Source organism: Colletes latitarsis, chromosome 3, assembly GCF_051014445.1.
Source record: "Colletes latitarsis isolate SP2378_abdomen chromosome 3, iyColLati1, whole genome shotgun sequence".
Lineage (NCBI taxonomy): Eukaryota > Metazoa > Arthropoda > Insecta > Hymenoptera > Colletidae > Colletes > Colletes latitarsis.
Window position 1 is genome coordinate 38,817,596 of NC_135136.1, and position 21,593 is coordinate 38,839,188.

The following is a 21,593-nucleotide window of genomic DNA, read 5'->3' on the forward strand; positions in this document are numbered from 1 at the left end:
CGAATGATATTAGAATTCTATTCGATTAATAAATAATTTTCAGGAAGTTTCAACCCAGAACATCGTAACTTATCGCTAGCGTTTCGTGTGCCACAGTTTGAGAAACTCCACGCCAGAGGGTGGAAATATTGGCGTTCCCAAGATAAAGCTGTTCCAGCGTTACCTGAAGAGAGGAAAAACGATGTCGAAGACGCTATTAAATGTCCCCCATGATATAATCACTTGTGTTCGTGATCATAATCCCGAAACACTCTCTGTAAATAGGTTTCCTCCCGCAGACACGGACAATGAGATTACGTACCATTACGGGAAACCGAAATATCCATGCGTTTGGACAACGTCGCGGGAATTTCATTGCTTATTGGATCACATTAACGAGCATAAATGCCGTAACGGACCGGCGCAATCAACGTAAACAGCAAAAAGGATCGTGAAACCAAATTTTTCGTCCAACGTTCCTGCACGGTCCGAACTCACCCCTGCGCGCGCGCATTTCGAAGATTAAAGCACTCACCGGCGTCGTTTATATCATAGTAATCCATACCTACGAGTCTAGTATGAAACTCCATACTTTTCAGGTGGGATACAAATCATATCGTCTACAATGAAAATTACGAAGCCATTGAATCTTTTGAAAGGATCTGATTTGATGTTTCTACTAATCTCAACCTACTGCAATGATATCAAACTTTGCTATGACTCTTATTCTTTGTCAAATACGCCGAGCAAAAATAAAAAATAGAATAGCTCACTATTCCGTTGGAAAACCATATTCATGACAAACGAATCACATATGTTCTCCGTCAATTTTGTTTATAGTTACGTTTGTCAAAGAGTGCTCCTATTTTTGGATGATCAGGTGGGCTTTGTGCCCAAAATTCTATTACGATGCGTCTGGCTGGCGACAAAAAAATGTTTGAAAAAAGAAAAGGCGTCAGTTTGGAAGAGCCCCGGGAAAAATGTTGATGTAATTAGCCGGGGAAACGGCCGCGAAACGGCATTAATTATTTCGTTGGTTCGAACGAGTGGCGCAAGCGCGGAGGCCAGGCGGCTCTGTCGAAATTTAATTGGCCATAAAGAAACAATCGTTATGCAACTCTCGGATCGCTTAAGTGTTCGTCTTGCGAGAGCCAGCTTCCCACTTACCGTTAAACGAGCCGTGCATCGATAACCATCGATAAATCTGGAGATGCACTTTGTGCGCCGGTCGCAAATAGGCAACGACGACGCGTACGCGCGACCGTCCGTGTGTTAACACGCTCGTGCAACGGCTGCACGCCGGGCCAAGCTCCTATACACAGGGCAAAACGTTTGTCTCGTCGTTTCGCGACATTATTAATTGCGTCATTATCCCCCATCCGGCCGCAGCCCAAACAAATGCTAATCGCCCAAACGTCCTCCCTATTACGCTTCTCCGTGCGCACTGGCCAGGCTAGAGAGATTGGATGGAATTCAGATTCGATAATTAGAATTTTTTGGGGAAAGGCCATTTCATTATCCGTCCATATTTTCTGCTTAAATTAACGATTCGTATTACTTCCACCGTGAGAATTTATTTCGTAGCCAAAAGAACTCGAATTTGATGTTCAATTCTAAATGTTTTTATCTGAAACAATTTCTAAATTCTACGAGATATCTTAGGACTTTCAAGTTGTTTTGCAGGATGTTTCGGGTCTGTTTAGGTTTCGTTGCTTAACTCGCGACGGTTTTGAGATGCTTCGAATCCCATCGCTTTTCGTTTTCGAGCGTCCATCGCCAATGGCTGGAAACAACTGTGGAGCGGCGAAACGAAACGGCAAAATCACTTCCCTGCGGATTTTGTTGCGTTCGCTACTTCGTCGATATTCAATGAAACGGAGTACGCAACACGGCACGATCGCTGAGATTTCAATATAAATTTTGGTGCACGCGTTGGGAATAAAAATCGACGCGGTCACTTTTTACGGTCCTCCCGCGCATCGATTTTGCCCTGAGAGAGATATTTATTGGCGTTCAGTGTCGCGAAAAGCTGGGAATTATATAGTCTGGAAACTGCGTGGCGTGTTTGTAACACTGGCACGAAAGTTTGTCGCCGTGCCTTGCAAATATTAATTTCCTCGAAGAAGAATTATCCCGTTTGTAATAAATAAAAGTTCGATCTTAATAGAACAGGTCTTCCTTAATCTTTAAGTAATAACAAATTTTGATGAAGCACAGTTATGCATATAAATAAATACTAATTGTAGCAGTTTGTTTATTTCCCACATTCTGAAACGTTATAGCGAGAATGTGCAACCTGTAGCGTACGAGAAATGTCTTTTTACATGGAACGTAGTGTAAATGTAATTATGGTTTTCCTAGGAACCGAGTCCTCTACATTATGCAGTTTTTCAAGTTGCATAGAGAATTGGAAGACAACGCGAAAGTTGTATCATTTTGTTGAAATAAGGTAGCGTTGAATTTAATGAGCAAAAAATTATGAGCAGGAAGAAGAAGCAATTAGCACAGTGTTTTACGAAATAAGGGTGCGGAAGAAAATGGCGAATGGTAAAAAGGATATGGATAAGGATATGGATAAAAAGGTTTCTGGGAATTAGAGACTACAGAAAGAGTACAGAATGGTATAATACTATACGTATTAGCATTGTATAACGGACATTCTCGTTGATGAAAGCTTCCGGAAACTTTTACGTATTCCTCGAAAGGATCATTTTATCGAGGTCAGTTTAATTGAATTTAATTAGCGGTGAAATATCACGACCTAATCGCGGCCATCGTCGTTGAATCGCTGACGACAGGCCAGCAGTTGACCGAATGAAAGGAAGAAACGGATCATGGCGTCTCGTTTACGACTCCGAATAACAGTTTCCTGATGAAACTTCACTCGTTCGCGATTAATTCGATGGAGTGACTTTCAAAATTTTTTTAAATATGACATTAATATTCTCCGAAGACTCGAGTGACTTTGAGCTATTCAACTACCTGAAACTAACCTTTTTTTTTACTTTAAAAAGTGACATTGTTTTAGAAGGACATGCTACGAGTAAAAATAGAATAATGATAGTACGAACGATAGAACGGAAGATAAACTGTGCTCATACTCGTGTTTCCTGAAAAATACTTGTACCGAAGATAACGGAAACGTTAATAATGCTGCTTGTAAATATAAAACGAGGCTCTTCCGACGATAATACGATCAGTTTAGCTAGAACAAAGTGTAATAATAAAGCAGATAATTATGATCCAATCAACGACTGAGTTCTTTCACCCTTTTTTCTTCGCGGCCCATTGAGAAAGCGCAGGAAAATTGAAACGCGACTTGGTATCATGATAATTAACGCAACACGGCCGCGATCGTCCGCTTTCTCGTATTCACTCGTCGCTCCCATTTCCGCAGATACAAATAATCCATTGAAAACCGTCTTTTTGTCTCGATTCTTCGCCGGGACCGATTCAACGTTCTCCATGAAAAATCCTCCGTGAATTGATAAGGCTAAATAGCCATTCTTGCTAACTCATACCTCAATCTGCCTTTCTAAAACAAGTAACTATCAAACTCTCTCTTTTCTTTAGCTTAAAATAAATATGAAATTCAAATTGTCATAGATTAAATTTATATTTGGGGCAATCTTCCCTAAATGTTACCCAGTTTTTACGACTGAAGAAGGGGCGCAGCGTCGTGTTTTGCGAAAGGTATGCTCGAAAAGATATCATACATCGTGCATGTCAATTAAATTTTCCACGCAGGGAACATACGCGTTGTTCCTTCGGGGCGATTGCCGCAAGAAAACACTGAAAAGTGTCAGATACGGCACGAGCGGTGCATACGAAGCAGCTGTTTCGTGTCCAATTTACTTCCGGGGGAAAACGAGCGCAGTAAAGTTACTCGCCCAGGCCAGGTTCTACGTGAGAAACGATACATGCGGTATGCTCGCTCATAATATTTGCAAGTACATTTTTTACCATTCGCGAACGCGTCTTCCAGAGGGGCAAACTATTGCCAGCGAAGGGGTTAAACGGGCAGAATCGACGCACCCTAAATTCGTAACGTAACAGCCGCGTATTGTCGCGTAAATCACGAATAGTGTCTTCGAAACGACGAGTGTTTCTGCATCGTAAGGCCTTCCTCGGTCGTACGTTCCGCGGCATTCGGCTAGACGCGTATTCGCCCATTTATATTTCCGTCTTTCATGCGAGTAGCTTTATTCGAAAAAGCACATTAGACGACCGCCACTCATCCTCTTTCACTTTGGACCGAGTCCAAATACGAAAATCATCTCGGAGGGGCTATAATGCGACCGCGGTGGAAACTTGTAACCTTGGCATTTAGCTTCTTACGAATCGTCCAACTACCACTATCCGCATTTTCATCGATTCGACGATACTTCTTTCTGGTCTCGATAATGGCCCAGGACTTCTCTAGCTTCGTCCCCTAGTTCTTGGAAATTTTCTGCTGACCTTTCATTATAATTCTTAATTTAAATTTTCATGCATTCTTTACTAACACTAAATCTATGGACACTCCATGTATACCAATTCCTACCATGACTAATGAATCTTCATTGGGTGTGTAGCGTTAAACTAAATGGCAAAATAAACATAGAAGACAGCATAAAATATAGTAGTTGGTATAGTCATCGGATAGAGGATGAAATGCCCTTTAAAATGAGCGTTTGTGAGAGTCGATAGCTTTATTAGTTCCGGAGATATAGCGATTTTAGTTTCGAGTCGATGCGGTGGCTAGTTACGGAGATATAAGGGTTCGAAGCGTTTGTTTACGTCGCGAGATCAATGAATGGCCTTGCAAGGTCGTTGACCGCACGTGATCGTAGTAAGTGGGTCAGTCGGTCACGAGTCACGTACGAGAAAGAGAGGTCCGGCGCGACGCGTCAGACGGAGACAGCGATAGTCGAATTAAAAAAATTACCTTTTACATAAATTACGATATCTCGAAAACGGTAAGTCGGATCGACAAAAACCAAAAACCACTTTAAAGGGGAAGCTTCACCGCTGCCAACAATGGCTTAATAATTAATAAAACACTAGTACTTTTGCAACTGTACGCGTCTAAAGTTTTATGATTTTTAATACGCGTTAATAGGCCTTTCTGAGGCGCCGAGCGAGATCGTAGTCGAATTAAAAAAATTACCTTTTACATAAATTACGATATCTCGAAAACGGTAAGTCGGATCGACAAAAACCAAAAACCATTTTAAAGGGGAGGCTTTGCCGCTGCCAACAGTGGCTCAATTATGGATAAAACGCTAGTAGTTTCGGAACTGCATGTGTGTAAAGTTTAACTATTTTTAATACGCGTTGTTGGACTGTTCCAAGATAGTGGAAACTGAAGATTCTCTCCTTTCATCTTTCCTATACATTTCCTATTTACATATGAATGTAAAACTGAGTGAATCACTCAATAGGTGAAATTTTATATTTGAAGAAACCAATAAACTTTGAGGGTACATATTTTTTAAATTACGAAACCAGAGAAGCGACGATTCCAACCATCCTAAAGTTTTAATACAGACTAAAAAATAAAGAAAACTGATCGATTTGGCGTCGAGCGAGCCTCAGGCGTTTCCATGAAGAGTAAAGAAAGGAGCGACGGCGCGAGAGGAAGGCGTACGAGCGCGGTTCTTGTCCATTCAGTCGCAGCATTTAAATCACTCAATGCGGAATCAACCGGTCGCGATTAATTTATGCCCGGCGACGAATGTAAATTCATTATAACCGTAAAGTATAGCTAATTGGAAGCGTAAATCTTGAGCGGCCGGACGGTCCGCAATTACGATGAAAAAAGAGGGGAACGAGCATCGGGGAACTATCAAAAGGTACTGGAACCGCGTGTGGCATTTACGAGGGCTTTTCGAAAAATTCGTGCCCGCGGCTCCCGCTGCGCCGCAGAAACCGACGGCCACGCTACGTCCGTTTAATGTTAAAGGGACATTAATGTATAATTTACATTCGGCCAATTAAAGGCCAATTAGATACGAAGCGTTTCGTTCGCCGAGGGTACGCCATAAAATGGCGTGCGTGTTCGCCCTTCTGGGACACCGTCAACCGGTGAACGCTTTGATGTCGACCTTTTAAAAAAATTATCCCGCGCCCGCCTTGTTACTATGTAAATACGTCGTTCGTTTCTTGCTTTTTTTCTTTCTCTCTGCATCGTCGTTGAACGACCTCGTCGTTTCTTCGGCAACGGGCACCGTCTCTCTCGCCCTCGAATATTTATATACGCGTGAATTTCGCTGACCCGAGGAATAAAAGGGAATTAAATGAACGCTGACAACGTTGTTGCGGAACAATCACCCCCCACCGGTATTGGTTCAGAACGTATCAAGTTTTCTCGATTCCGAACCGTCGAAACTGCTAATTGAAAAACGGACTATCGTTTTTCGAAGTTTGCGAAAAAGGTTAAATTTTGATCGACTGGAATACCCTCGCCACCGTTATATTTAATAACGGGGATGCAAAAAGTTCCGGCGTAGGAAGCGCGGAGAGGGGAATAATTAAATTGCAGTAATGTAAAACTGCGCGGCGATAAATAACGACGGATTCGAATTGCAAATTCGCGCCACAAACGCGACCACTTCGCGCGATACGAGGGTTACGTTATTACGCCGCCGTCGTGTAAACGCGATTTCGTTGATTCGAGGCGGCGGTAAGGAATTATTGTTTGTTTGTTATGGAAAAGCCGTCGCGTGGAGTTTCTACATTGAGTTAAACAATATTTCCGCGCGGGGTTCAATTTGACATGGCCGCGCAGAGAGAATCGCGTACTTTGCAATTAATTTCGCCGGTTTCGGGAAATCTTGCGTCGTCCTCGAACAAAATATAAACGGGTTTCGACTTACATCGGATGAAAGATAATTTTTTTAAATAGACGTTGCAGAAACGCATCTAAAAAGGTTTAATTAATTTCTAGAGAACACGACGGTTCGCCGACGTTGGATAGGAACGCGAGGTACAGCTACACGCGACGATTAACCTAACCTCGACCGAAATGCTCGAAACGACCAACAAGATTTATTCAAACGCAAGCATTAACCAACATCGAACACCGCAATGCTTCTCGAAACGCAGCCTATTCCTTTCGATCCTTGACGGTTGCCAATCCTACGGAATCCTCCATATAGGTAACCCGTCGACCGTTTAGGATCAATGGCACAAGTATTCCATTAGGAACGCTTTCTAACGCGCGATTGTCCGGCCACGCGGTACTTTCTAACGGAAAATCAATTTCCATAAATCGAGAAGCCGGTGTGCCCGAGCGGACAAACGATAGAAATTAATTCGCGGCGCAGCGGTTTCCCCAACGGTAAATTAATTCGCCAGGGCAGAAGTTGCCGCGCTCGTGGGAATGTAAATAAGAAGAGCGACCGTAAGATGGACGCTTTTATTCGTGGCTGGGACTGTTTAACCGGCTAACTGTACAAATGAGAGAAACAAGACAGTGGGGATAGGCTGAGGAGGTGGAGGAGGCGAACGAAGAACGAAGGGGGGAAAAAGACGTCCTCCGACGCCGCGCACCGTGGAAACCTGTCCCTAATTGATAGGAAATTCCTGCAGCGCGAGTACCTGCCAGATTTTTCAGCGTCTGTAACAGGTTGGCACTGGATACTTCGCGACGATTTGTAATCCGCGCGCTTCGACCCGCGGCCCTCTGTCCTCGTCGCTATGACTGGACCAGAGACGCTCTTGGCGGTTCTTATCCACGGATACGACGATAAATCCTCCTCCGAGCGACGTCTGTGTGGGAATGGTGACGACTGTAGCGTCGCTTAGCCCCCCATCGCTTCTCTATGCATACTACGCGACGATCCCTGCCAGATTGTCGCTAAGTTAACCCCCCCACCACCTTTCAATGTCTTCTGAATCTGAATTTCGACTGTATCTTGGAAAAACACTAGCAAATGCTTGAAAGTTCCCAAGACGCCATCTTTATTTTTCTACCACATCAAAAGATGGTATTATGGAATATGGGAAACCGAAAGTGTAGAATACGATGATTTTATTCTACGTTTATTGCTTACTTTCGAAAAAGGAATCACGGTTCTGGAATTATTCCGTTTGATCGTTGATGTTTCCGCACGATCGATACATACGTGGATCGTTTACATAGTTTCGCGTATTTCTAGTCACAAAAAACTTGAAGCTGTCGATGTTGTAGTGGCGCGTAATCCTCTTATGCGATTTATGCCGAGAGGTGAGCAGTTTGCAAGTGATTACACCGTTATACATTGATAAGCGCGAATCCGCAATTGTAGCCATTTGAGTATTAGGATCGAAGAGGATCTATGAATGACCTAGATAGATTCGATTCGCTACAGCGGTGTTTCGTTTAAACGAAAGATACAGGATTCTACGTCGGTTCGCCAAATTATGCGTACGATTCGTTTGGAAATTAGAAACGTGACGAAGTATTGATAAAACGGGGATAAGAACTTTATGAAATTGGTGCATACAGCGAAAACAGTAATAAAAGTTGTTAATTCCCTTGCGTGGAAGTTAGGACTGAAAGTTTTCGAGTGGCGTAAAAATCGTTGAAATTGCTAGAGATATCGTCACACGCACTGTTATCGTTAATGATGGCAGGACCTCGTTGCTACATATTACGACGATTACGAGCATTAAAATCGGACTAGAGTCTTATTAGCGCAGAAAACATTTTCGAGTGGCGTAAAATTCGTCGGAATTGCTGCAAATTCTGCTATGTATAATGTTAATGGCGGCAGGACCTCATTACTAGATGAACAAATTAAAGTCAATATTTGCGAGTTGGAAAACCTTTAGCATCAAAATAGTCGGTGCAATTATACGAACTCGTCAGAAACTGAGAAATCGGAATTTATTCGTTTATAACAAAACTAAATAAACTTTATCTTCTTCAATAAAGAAGAAATTTAATCAAATCTTAGTATCCTTTTATTTCCAATTATTCTATACTCATCAAGCTTCTCTCGTAATTTTATTTTATTCTTTTCATTTCCAATTGCTTTATATTTACCACTTTTCTCTTTCACTTTTTACAACCGTTTCTTTTCTATATTTGTTAGTCAATAAAAAAGAGTTTATTGTGTGCCCTGAAGGATTATACTGTGAACCAGGTTGAAAAGCGTTAGGCGACTCGATCGCTATTATAACCCGTTAGGTTCGATACCATTGACGGATAATTCTCGACGCAGAAGAAAGTAGATCCAGCGGGTTGGACACAGGCAGGTCGCGGTACAAGCCAGCAAGCCCGGAGCTGTTGGCCGGTCGCAAAGTACGCGGAACAACCATAAATTTATCGAGAACGCGTCCACGCGATATCGGTTAATTCCTGGCGGAACGACGCGGCGCCATGCTTACGTAGGTGCGTACGCAATTAACGACAGAGGGCCGAGTATAATGAAGACCGGTCGAATACTGTCCACGAACAGCTGCGAACGAAGGTGAACAGTAGGTTGCCATGTCGGTTGAACAGAGACGAGAGAGACCAGTTCATTAGCGACACTCACGGCTTGCCTCGGAGACATCTGTTTTATTTATTCCCTTATTTTTCACCTCCTCCGGTCCCCAACCACCTTCGCCTTCCAGTCGACTGCGTTAGTTTCACGCTTTTCGATCATCCCTCTGCCACCGTCTATGATAATCGTGAAACTCGTTCGAAACTCTGCGATCTCGACTGGGGGGGGACAAGTACAACTTGGACGACGTTGACAACCAACGGGATTCGTCGATCATTTAACAAATAAACGCTCGTTTGCAACCGCAACATTGATCACGTCTGGCTTTCTGAACACTCGTGGCAAAGATGGGTTCTGTATTCTATCTTTTACATCTCAGATCGGTCTTTCTTTCTTGGTACTCAAAGTTACAATTTTAATAATTACACAAAGTAATATTTTTGTGATATTTGCTTCGTTATAACATATTTGGTTTGCCAAATAGTGTTCTTAACTGTCTCGCAAGTGCTCGATTGAGGCAGTAGACACTCGTTTCTTTCCACAACAGGAAGCCACCACAATCGAGTAGACAACGATCAAGTATGGAGCGAAGAATATAGCGGACGAAGGAGGCATCGAGGACCCAGATGGGTGCGAAGGAAGTGGAAAAGAGCACGATTGGGAGAGCAGAGAGGAAGAGTTGCCTCGTGAAAAACAAATTTCCCAGGCGCAGTCCTTCCCCGGCGGACGACGACCGCGAAACCGCCAATTTTCCCGATCGTCGTCCGTCCGGGTCCGGGCAGAGAGAAGCGAGGTCGGGGCGACGAGCGACAACAGGTTGAATTAATTGACAAAGATAGCATTTTCCGCGTCGACGTGCCCGCCTAAACGCAAATATTCGATTGCGCCCGGCTGGTTCTAGGGTCAGGGCTTGCGACAGGATGCGAGCGAGAGGAGAGAGCCGAAGCGGGGGCGGATCAGAGCCGGGGACGCAGAGAGATAGAGGCGATGGATGGAGGCGAGAGGAGGCTAGGTAGGTGAACACGGTGGGTGGATGGTCGTCGGGAGTGGGCCCGCGGTTCGGTTGATCGAACACATTTTAATCAATTCCATTAGTCCGGCCTGTAACCGTCCACACGGATATTTGACGGTGCTCGTGATGGTAGACCGAGTGTGCCGGGGCTGTTTGGGTGCGCGTGCTCGCTCCTACGGGCAAGAGGGTGTGGGTGCGCTGGCAGCTGGTGGAGACCGATAGGTAGCCCAACGGTCCCGGCCGGTTTACGAACGGCGGAGGGCGTCGGTCGTTGGTTCGCCAGCGACGTCATCGTTTCGGTTTACACGCGCCAATCATCGGCCGACTAATTGGTCGGTACTCCGCGACCGATTCCGCGCTCCATCGATTCCGTGTGCCCGCATCGCTGCCACCGCACCCCCTGCCCAAATCACGCGCGTTTTCGCGAGAATATATCGCGATTAATGGCGTTACCCCGGCCACCCCCGCTCCACCCCCCACCCATCCTCCTCGCGCTTTTCTCACCTTTCCACCGGTGCCCGCGGACACCTCCGTCACCAACTGGCCCGTTAGAGCCGTTTAGACACCCACCGGATCGCTCACCGTTCCTCTCACCCACGCTGAGGGCTGCATCGCGTGAAAATGTTCACGAAACCGGTAAACTAGATTATACTCGGTGAAACTGGATATTCCAAGTGTTTACAATTGTTTAACGTAAGCGTCTCCTTCGATAGAGAACTTGCACTTTGAGTTAGCTGTCTTGTAGAGTTATTTAACCCTTGAGTAGGTTATTGGGGCCTCTGCAAGTTTAAACTAATAATCGTTTAATATGTGTCAATGTAATTATTTGAAAAGAGTCCACTTAAGGCTTAAGTACGCAAAAAAGTTGAGAATCATCCACAGTACATGCAACGTGAATTTTGAAGGAACGAAAAAAAATGATAAGAATACAACTCTGTGACAATACTGCCAACCAAGCATCCCAAGAATTAGTTTCTCCGCGCGATTGACAAACTCGAGAAACGTCACGTTGCATGTTCCATTAAGTCCGGCGTCCTATATCGCAACACAGTTCCGTATATATTTCTAGAACTCGTATTCAAAGTGCAGTATCCATTAAAGACCCGTTATCCTTGATTCGAGCAACATCTCTTGCGAAACGCAGGTCAACTTGACGAGGCTCCGTTTCATCGGCGCGAAACGATTCTATCATCGATACGGTTTCCAACGGAGCTTTAACTAGATCGATCATTTTTTTTTTTTCTGGATCTAATTGGCTAGATTTTTGGTTTTATGCGCTGCGTGGCCGTGACGTAAGAGCCGAGTTTCGAATCGAAATAGAATCACAGAATAGACACGTTACCGCGCGCGTTGCCTAATCATCGCGATCTCGCCGCGCCGGACCATGGACGTGAATACCTTCTAAATTAGATACACGACGGAATACCGACCGCAACTGGAGCCTTCATTAGGCACTTGTTTGTTAAATACCAGCAAACCAATACGTCGTTAATGAGACGATACGCGAACGCGAACACGACGGTAAAAAGAGCAAGGATACCGGGTCGCGTATTTTTCAGGGAGCCTGTTTCACACCTTGCGAAACGTCACCGAACGCAAAAAGACAAGAAAACCGAACGAGTTTGGATCTGGCGGATTCTAAACGCATCTAGACTTCGGGGACACCGAAACTATGCAAATACAAGGACATTAGAGAACACTAGTTGATACATTTTAGTTTTCTATTTTTGTAATTTTTGTTGGAATATGAATCATATATTGATTCAATGATCCTCTTTATTTAAACATATGTAAATTTAGAGTTTCTAAGATTTTGGAACGAACAAAACCGAGCTTTGGAAAGATTTATCGGTCGATCGGATACGAAAATGAAAAATAATATTAATTCAGCCCCGGCAACGAGTCGGGGGCAGTTTCGAAAGTAAATGCCAACAAAGCCGATGGAACGTAAAAATTTTCATACATCGATCCGGGCAGCGAACACGCTCGATCTTATCGCGACGCGATAGCTCTGAAAACGTAAATTGGATCTATTCAAAATTTCATTTTTCCGACCGGCCGTAAAAACGGGAATAAATTGAACTACTAAAAGTATTCGTATCCTACCGTTCCACTTTTACAAGTTCACGTCGACGTAACCTTATTACACGGACGAAACTGGGGAGGAGGGGGTTGGAGGACCACAAATATGTATCATCGTTCGATCCACGGGAGAATACGGACAGATGGCAAGATATTTCCGGAATTTACGTTCGATTATTGCCACAATTGAAACCATCGGTCGTGGCAAAGTATCACGTCGTCCAAATTAAGTATGTCTAATGTTGATTAACATAAGTATCGGTTTGTTTGTATCATTGGTCCGCAAATGTAATTATGTTAGATTTACTTCAGCTGGCTGGCTATAAACATCTCGTTACTTATAAAAATGTGAATTAAATTTCACGTAAAAGATTAAATGGATACTGTGATTAGAATATCTAGAAAAATATTCATCGGTTCCCAGAATTATTACCCTCGATTAAAATAGCAACGAAGCGAGGCGCCCATAAAATGTTGCGATTTAATCGTCTGAGTTAATTGCACGCTACATTCGGTGCGAGAACAGCGAACAGAGGGTAGGGTTTCTCCACTTCGCATAATCGTTCGATTGGCAACTGGATGGACGGGGGTAAAGCGACCGCTAATTCGCGAGAAATCACAATATTCGACGTAGGTGAGTTTTAATTACGGGGCGTTTCGACCGCGTCGCGCGCTTTTGCCAACGCGACGACAATATAATATCGCGACGGAGTTGCTATTTACAATTAACCGGGGCAATCACGACGATTTATTTATCGTCGACCAGACCGGAACGTAGACCTCGTAAAACAGTCGGGGTTAACCTTTCAGGCTAATATGACATATAGGGATACGAACCGCACTGCTTCACCGCAACGGCGGTTCCGCGTACGCGCGTGTGCTTTGTGCAACATGATGGAAACTTTACGTTACACGTTCGTTACACACTGCCTATTGATGCCCGGGCAAACTAAATGAACTGACGGTTCGCCGGTGAACGTTGAACCCGGTTTGATCGTAATAGGGAACATTAGAGATTTATTAGTGGTGCTGTGATTCCCCGAAATCGGAGTATCGATGTTCGTTTCAGAGAATTATCGATCAGAATCTTTCCAAACGATACCGTCCAGACGCAAATCTATCGACTCGTTTCGATCGAAAACACCATTCGTTTCTAGATCATTGCACGAGGCATCAGAACTACATAAATCTATTGCACTTATCAATAATTGACAACCCAGTGTCTAAATTGCCATTGTAATATTAACATCGATTCAGAAATAATTTCTTCTCCATAAAATTTTGCCCCCATGTGTATCTACTGCAATAGTGCAAACAAAAATGTACGCTTACCGTTTCTTCGCATTCCTGCATGTACGACGCCGCGAAAATTAAAAAAAAAGAAAAAAACGCCCCGGTACTTAACGTCAAGAAATTCGTTAAAATAATTAAAAACTGAGCGCGAGGAGGTGGTACGTTGAACGTACCAGCAAGCAAAGGTTTAAACAGTAAGCAATGCTTGCGTACGAGCGAACAGAAAAAAGAAAACGTTACCATATTCCCTGGCGAAAATGAAATTCGGGTTCCCGCCGTTGCGTCGAATGGCTCAAAAGTTTAATAAAAAGACGTTGCACGCGTTCGTTCCCGGGTAATGTGGTTAATTAGAATTTTATCGGCGAACACCCCTTCCGACGGGGGCAAACGAATGAAAACGGGACGCGCCGTGTTTTTTAAGACTCGTGGAAACGTTCGATAGAAAGTGTCAGCGCGCGGCACTGTTCGGAGTTTTATACAGAGCATCAAAATGAGAGCGAAGTAATAGAAGATCGGTTTTACGGCATGTTCAGGCAGTTCCATATTAAATCACGGGTCGGCAGGAACGCGGGCTCGGTTATAAAGCCACAAAGCCGGCTCATAAAATATAAAAAACGCGAAATTGCACGAGTGTAATTCATGTGCCCGTGTTTCTGGATCGCGAGCCGAATCAAAGGTTACAAAAACCCGCGACCAGTAATCTGATTAGACGCGATACAAAGATTTACTTGAACCGCGGTCTCTTTAAAGCGGCCAAAAAGTATCAACGATCCACGACGTCCCACGGAGTGCATTATTTCGGTAATCTAGCTTTCCTGAATTAATATCAACAAATTACATTCTTTGCTGAAGCATGAAAATGCAAGGCATTGAGAACTGGTGGTATAACGTGTTTCGAATTTAACGTTTTGCGGTGACGGTCGAGCAGAAATAATAAAGTATCTTCGTCGTAGTCGATTTGTAAAATATCGAAATTTCATGGTTGAGCAGAAATTAAATTTTTTATTCTCGTCACAAGCGAATCAAATTAAATTTAAAATTTAAATTTCGCTCGAAACGTTTCGATCGTTTGATATTTAAAATTGTACAATACAGGAAATTAAGAGTAAAAATGACTCGAGCTAGAGTCGAAGCGTTTCGAGTTAAATTTAAATTGTAAATTTGGAGGCAGTGATCAAACGATGCTAATGAAAATAGCGACGCTATAATGCACTGTGCCGTGCCTTCCCGACGCCGAAATCAGAAATTCGGAGAATTTCGAAATTCCATCGAAACATGCCAAATTGGCGTTAAATTTAAATACCGCCGTGTGTGGGTCATATTTTTGCCGTTTATTGAACGATCAAACACGGTCGTCTTTGCTCTCCGCGCTAAATATTCGTAACGCTGTAACAAAATAAATACGCGTTTACGCCGTGTTATTTCGAGAGAGGTACAAACATTTTGTTGCGTTTAAATTAATAAAAATGGACACACGTGTTTTTAATACGCACCACTTGACGCTTACTCGACACCTGAATATAAAAATACACACCGAAAGGAAATATTGTTTCGGTCGGGGTAACAGTTAAATTCGCGCAAAATATAAATATGTACGCCAATCGAACGATTTGTTAAATATTTGTACGCGATCCTCTTGATCTTCGTGATAAACAAACAAGTAAAACAAACACTTTGTTACGAGACAACACGATGTGTCTCACGTTCCTTGATCAGCTTTCGAATATTCGAAGCAAACACCTGCTTATTTGATTCTGTGTTCTTCTGTAAAATTTTTAAACAATCCTACTTATAATTTCACGGATTAATATTTTATTTTTGTTTTATACAGAGTGTTTAGCCACCTCTGGTAAAAATTTTAATGGGAGATTTTACGAGTAACTATAATAGAAGGTGGACAAATTTTTCGCCAAAATTAAAAGATTTCAGATCATTCTAGAAAAATTATTTTTAGTTGTAGGGGTCAATTACAATCATTTTTGGTCAATAGGCATACCCCAGAAATCTTGCGCATTTTCGAGAAAAAAATTCAGTACGGTCGGAACTTTAAACGTTAATAACTTTTTAACGAAGCCTTCATCAACAAATTGGTATTCTTCATTTTCGTCTTATTTTGGCCTCTAGAATCCCCCATTAAAATTTTTCCCAGGGGTGGCTGAACACCCTGTATAGGTAACAATTTGTGTCTCTGTTCTTGGAAATGAAACATTTTCTTTCAATTTAAAGAAGTTATGCAGACCTAGGTAACTTTAAAATGGCCGAACACCCTGTATAACCCTATAGAATAAGGTGACAAAATTTGATTTATAAAAGAAGTACGATTTTGTATACCAGATTGTTTAACGAGCATGATTGTGCGACACTTAGTAAAGGTAGCGTTGATCCATCGATTTCCCACGATTATTTGATACAATCGGGAGGATCGGTCAACAGGACGGTGGAAGTAATTGAAAAGATCCGGCGTGTCGACGCGGGGAACGACGCGGTCCGCGATGGCCGTCGAGGCCTAATTTATATGTTAATTCCGCGAACGAAACGATTCCCGGAATGGCTTCAGGTAATACGGGATCGGACTCGATCTCGTTCGTTTTCTCGTCCGCCCTTCGTTATCGATCTCCGCGAGAAGTTCCGCCGCGGACTGATGAGATACACGTACGCGATCCAGCCGCGGCGTGCACATGGGAAATTCTGGTAATCCGGTAATCATTACTTGTAGGACGCCACTCAGACATGCATGGAACGCCCGATCGAGGGAAAAATGTCGAGCCTGCATGATACTCTGACTCGGTAATACGACGCGTCTCGATTTTTCGCGTCCAGGATCGGTTATTCGAAAATTCCTTTTTTCCCTTCCTCTCTCTCTTTTTTTTCTCGTTTTATTTTCGTTACACGTCACCGCGATCGAGGGGGGAACCAGAAAAGAATAGGATGATGCTTTGATGTCGCCGGCACTCGCTGCCGGAGTTTTGCTACACTGGAAACAAATTTTCCGGATGTTGTTTTATAACGGCGGATTTCGCGCCGCTCGCCCGTACGCTCGTCCCGGCTTTCCGCGCGGATATTTGTCCCTTTTCTCTGTTTCGTGTTTTTTGTTGTTGTTGTTTGCCACACGTCGTTCCGAAAATCCGATCTTAACGCACCGCCCCGAACGCTGCAGGGGACGCTTGGGAAACCGTGTATATTTTCGAGACGGGTTTCGATGTATTCGATTCGCTGTGAATTAACCCTTCGCAGGTTCTACGTTTATATTTTTTGGGTAATTATTCAGAATAGGTTTCGAATACACTCAATCTGTATCTTCCTTACAAGTACTCGAAGTAACGAATAACGATGGGAAATTTTATTGCAATTTCTTAATCGTTTCTTTGTTATACTGTTGACTGAAATTCGTTCTATCGTCCGATGTTTGAAGACCCCGGTAGGGAGCGAGGGAAACAAACGACTGTCAACATTTCACTGTTTGCTCGATCGAATCTCGTATAGATTCATCCTCAATATCCATCAGTGTTAGGGGCACGGAGTGGGGAAACTGGAAATGTGGGTAGAAATCAGACTAACTAATGAAATACTTATTAGAAAATAATTCGAATAATTAACCAGTAAGAATCGAGCGAGTTTTTGAGGGTAGTGAAAACGAACTGTAGGAACTTACGGCATCGAAACCGATGGAACGTTACAGGATTATCGACTTCTGTTTAAACAGCTTCTGACGCAAGGAAATCCCTAATTTCGCTCGATCGGGCGCACAAAAGGATGAACATATTAATGATCGGACAGCAACAGTAATAACTCGGAAATTAGAATGGCGGCCGAATAGGATTATAAATTTAAATCACGGATCATATAGTAATTAATTTCGAATTACGGTTGCTATACAGTGCGCCGGATCGGACTAAATTAATTCGTAATTGGCAATTACACCCGCGTTCGCCATTAACGAGGGAATTAATCATTAATCACGCGCAATTTAACGAATAAAATCGTTAAATCGGCCGGGCGCTGTTAGGCGGTCGTTAAGCGCGACCTCGAGACGACGAATTATTCGTCGAGGACGAATTATTCTTAATCCTGTACGGTTCCCTGGCCAGATTGTATTCCCAATTGCGCACGTACGATCCATTCCTCATGTCGGCCACTGTTTCAGAAGGGCCTATTACGCGCTGACTGGCACAGTCGCGGATCGCTGATGAGAACGACATTCGGGTTTAACAGTTGTTTCTGCCGATCGTAACACGCGACACGGGAAAGAGTTATTACCATTAATTTTTATTGTTCCCTTCGTACGTGACTCGACGCTCGTTTCGTTCTAAATCGATGGCTTACGGCACGCATATACCGCTTTTTTGTTAAATTCACGTTTTCATTATAACATCCGCGTTCGTTGCATTTATCCGTCCAACGTGAAAATTAAAATGTTTACGTTCGGTTAAAGTATTACGATATTACGTCTATGAGCCGTCGATTATCGTTCGTTCTGCGAAAATAAATTGCACAGGCTTTCGTAAGTCTTACAAAAGAAATATTTTCTAAAAGTGAACGCCAGAACGCGTCAAATTCGTGGGCGAAAATTATAGAGCAAATTAAAATGGCGAAAAGGGGAGGGTACGGATCGCGAAACGAAACCGAGGAAAAATTCCAGAACGAGTCCCGGAGTTTTGCGAAGGTAAAGGGGAAAAGAACATCGGCGAGTAAAAAGAATCGAAAACGAGCGGGCTGAATGCCCCTCCTAGACGATGAAATTCAAATTGGCGTAATTCCGCTAATTAACTGGAAAGAAGTAGCGACGCCGGGATTCCAGCGGGGGCGGCCCTCGTGGCTCGCGTTTTTCAAAGATAAATTATAAAGGAAGTAAATAGAGGCGAAAATCTCGAAGCATTATACACGGCCAACGGGTAATAGAGATATTTTTTTTTGCATTCTCGCGTTTTCGAGGTAATTCCCGCGACACAATACGCACGCGGCATAGAGTTATTCGGCGGCTCGTAGAAATGAAAATGTGTAATAATAATGGCGGCGTAAATATTGTAAATCACGGGCGAGCGCACGGGCCACCACGGGGGGAGGGGGGCTTGTATTACAGACAGTGATATTCGATGCATTGAATTTTTCGAGATTCAATTACAGCACGGCAAATTGTACGCCGTCTCGCGGCAGGAAAAAATGCCCGTTGTAATTGGGATGATTAATTTTTAATCGACGCCCACGCACGAGCCACGGGGACGCGAGCGTGTCGGTGCATTGTTTTCCCGCCGTCGTCGCGGCGTCGCGCTTCAATTAGCGTTGATTATTTTTCCGCGGGCTGCCGCGCCGCTTTTTATCAGTTTATTAATATTTTTTAAAGTTGTTTTCGACGCACGTTTAACGATACTACCGTAACCATGGATGTTCGATACGCGGGCTAGACGCGTCGGGCGAAATTAAAACGCATTAACGGTACGCGCGCGCGTATCGCCGCCATTCTAGTTATTTCAACAAATTTCATCGTTCTACCGATCGCGTAAATCGCTTAATTAAAATTCCCCGCGAGAAAGCTAGCTTAGCGTCGCGTCCAGACAAAATTCTAAACTGTGGAACAGATTTCGTTTGTTCGGTGAAAATTGCGTCGTGTTAGAGGACTAACAGCTTGAACAAATGATTATTCGATGGATTAGGCGTGTTCCTAAATCTGCGTTTACTTCTATCTAAAGGTAGGGCAGTAACATCAACGAAAAGTGAAAGATATTATGTCATGAGTAACGTTTGGCCGCACGGGCGTAAGTAGAAACAGTCAGCCATAGACAGACACGTGGCTGAATCGCACGCCTGGCCATTTCTCGAGATCGATCGAGTGGAATGTTGTTGAAATAATTAATTTTGCAGCTACTTAACCGTATTTTGATTGTGCACACATGTATACTTGAATATCACAAAATTTGTACAAGTATATTTGTAGCTTTCGAGCATGAAACGATCGTAAGAAACTGAACCGAACGAAAGAAACCCATGGAAAAAAATACTGAATCCCTCGTGTGGGAAGTAGAAGGAAGATCTCGTCGATGACTGGAAGCGTTGGTTGGAAGTCGCAGCTCGACGTATCTCTGGGTAGTTTCGCTCGAAAATCCCTCGGCCGTATTCTTTGAACGATAAAGACTTGGGTGATAAACTACCCCGAGGCACCCTCCTTAGCCGAAAAATCGTGCTCTCGGCCTCGTCCGGAACCGTGGGGTTGGGGGTGGGGTTCCCTTGGCCCGTCGGTATGGTAGGTGCCGGTAGTACCAGCACCTAATCAAGCAATAACTATTTGTCAGTTCCCCGGGCAACCTAAATCCAAGCTAATTCGACATCCGTGTCGGACACAGATTCGCTATCGGGTATCTCTTTCTATCTGGACGACAGCATATTCGCATTAGCCAGCCCCGCAACCCACGCTCGATCGACTCTCTCGACCACCGTCAGCAGTCTCTCTCGCCCTCTCTCCTTCCCTCGCCGATATTACCCTCCTGCGATACTCCTTCTACCATCAGAACTCTCATTCACTCCAACTCGACCCTCCCTACCTCGTTCCACGTTTCTTTCTCTCTCTGTTACTCTCTGTGGTGCTTTCCCTGTTTCCTCTCTGGCCGTCCTAACCCTGCCTCTCTATATCTCCGTTGATCCCCTCTGCCTCTGCGTTGATCTCTCGTCGCTGTCGACTAAGTACGCCATATACCCACGTGCATCACACCATAGGACCAGATCTCGACACGATTAGGGCGGTACTCAATTCGACGTTCCGTCGATTCGGTTCCCTCTTTCTTTTCCCGAACGATCTCTGCCTTTATATACCGGGTCCGGTACGTTTTTCCCGGGCAACCGACGCCGACAGAGCAGCCCGTAAATGCGACAACCCTTTCCGTGTGAGCCAGAAACTGCCACTCCGGGAGATTTTCTCCCTTCGAGAACCCAGGATTCACCGTTCCGAACGGTTTCGGATTCGAGTCTCCTCATTTTCCTCCTTTTCTTATTGCGTTTCATCAATTTCATTACCCTGGGCTCCGACTAGCTCCCGCGCACGGGCCTTGCTACCAACGATTATGGTCCCCGACATGTCGACAAACTTCTCCTTCGCCGTCCACTTATCGATAATATTTTCAAGACGTACGTTTCTTTGCCTCTCGATACAAAAACAATCTTTTTCTTTGTAATATGCGAGTGTCCAGGCAGTCAAACCTTGTCGATCTACTCCATAGTTCTAAATAATAAAATAAACAATTTCGTACAACTACTTTACAGACTACTCGATACATTAAAAGGTCCAAACTACCCCGTGGAGATTAATATTTATGAACGGATATCCAGGTCCAGGCGATTCCTTTCGATCCATATTTTTTACGAATTTGTTGCGACGCGGCGTACCGTTGTTATTTACAACGTCCAGCTGACAAATTTCCATCGACGTGTGGCGACAAAAATCGCTGTTTGCTTTCATTAAAACGTACCGTAGGAATATAAATACATCGTCGCGACCGATCGAAATTAGAATTTATAATTCCCGGGGTCCCCGCATCCACAACGACGCGTACGTATATTTTTTTCCATCCCCTCTACCGGTTTCCGTTAATGCAATTCGGTTTTCCGATTGTTCGCGCGCGTAATACAAGGAAGTGGAATTCGTAAATGTTTGAATTCATTCTCCGCGTTAAAGGGACGCGCCCGCGCTCTTCTCGCCCGTTTTCGTGTTTTTCTTCCTTTTCCGATGAACCCCGTTTACGGGGGAAATGGGTTTCGAAACGAGACACCAGTGGAGGGTCGCAATG

At 43.9% G+C, this 21,593-nt stretch overlaps 1 protein-coding gene across 1 annotated transcript in view; it reads right to left on the minus strand.

Annotated features, from left to right (window-relative positions):
- The window catches only part of LOC143340460 (uncharacterized), a 641,167-nt gene that overhangs the window by 590,874 nt on the left and 28,700 nt on the right, over window positions 1-21,593 (minus strand). The window lies entirely within an intron of this gene.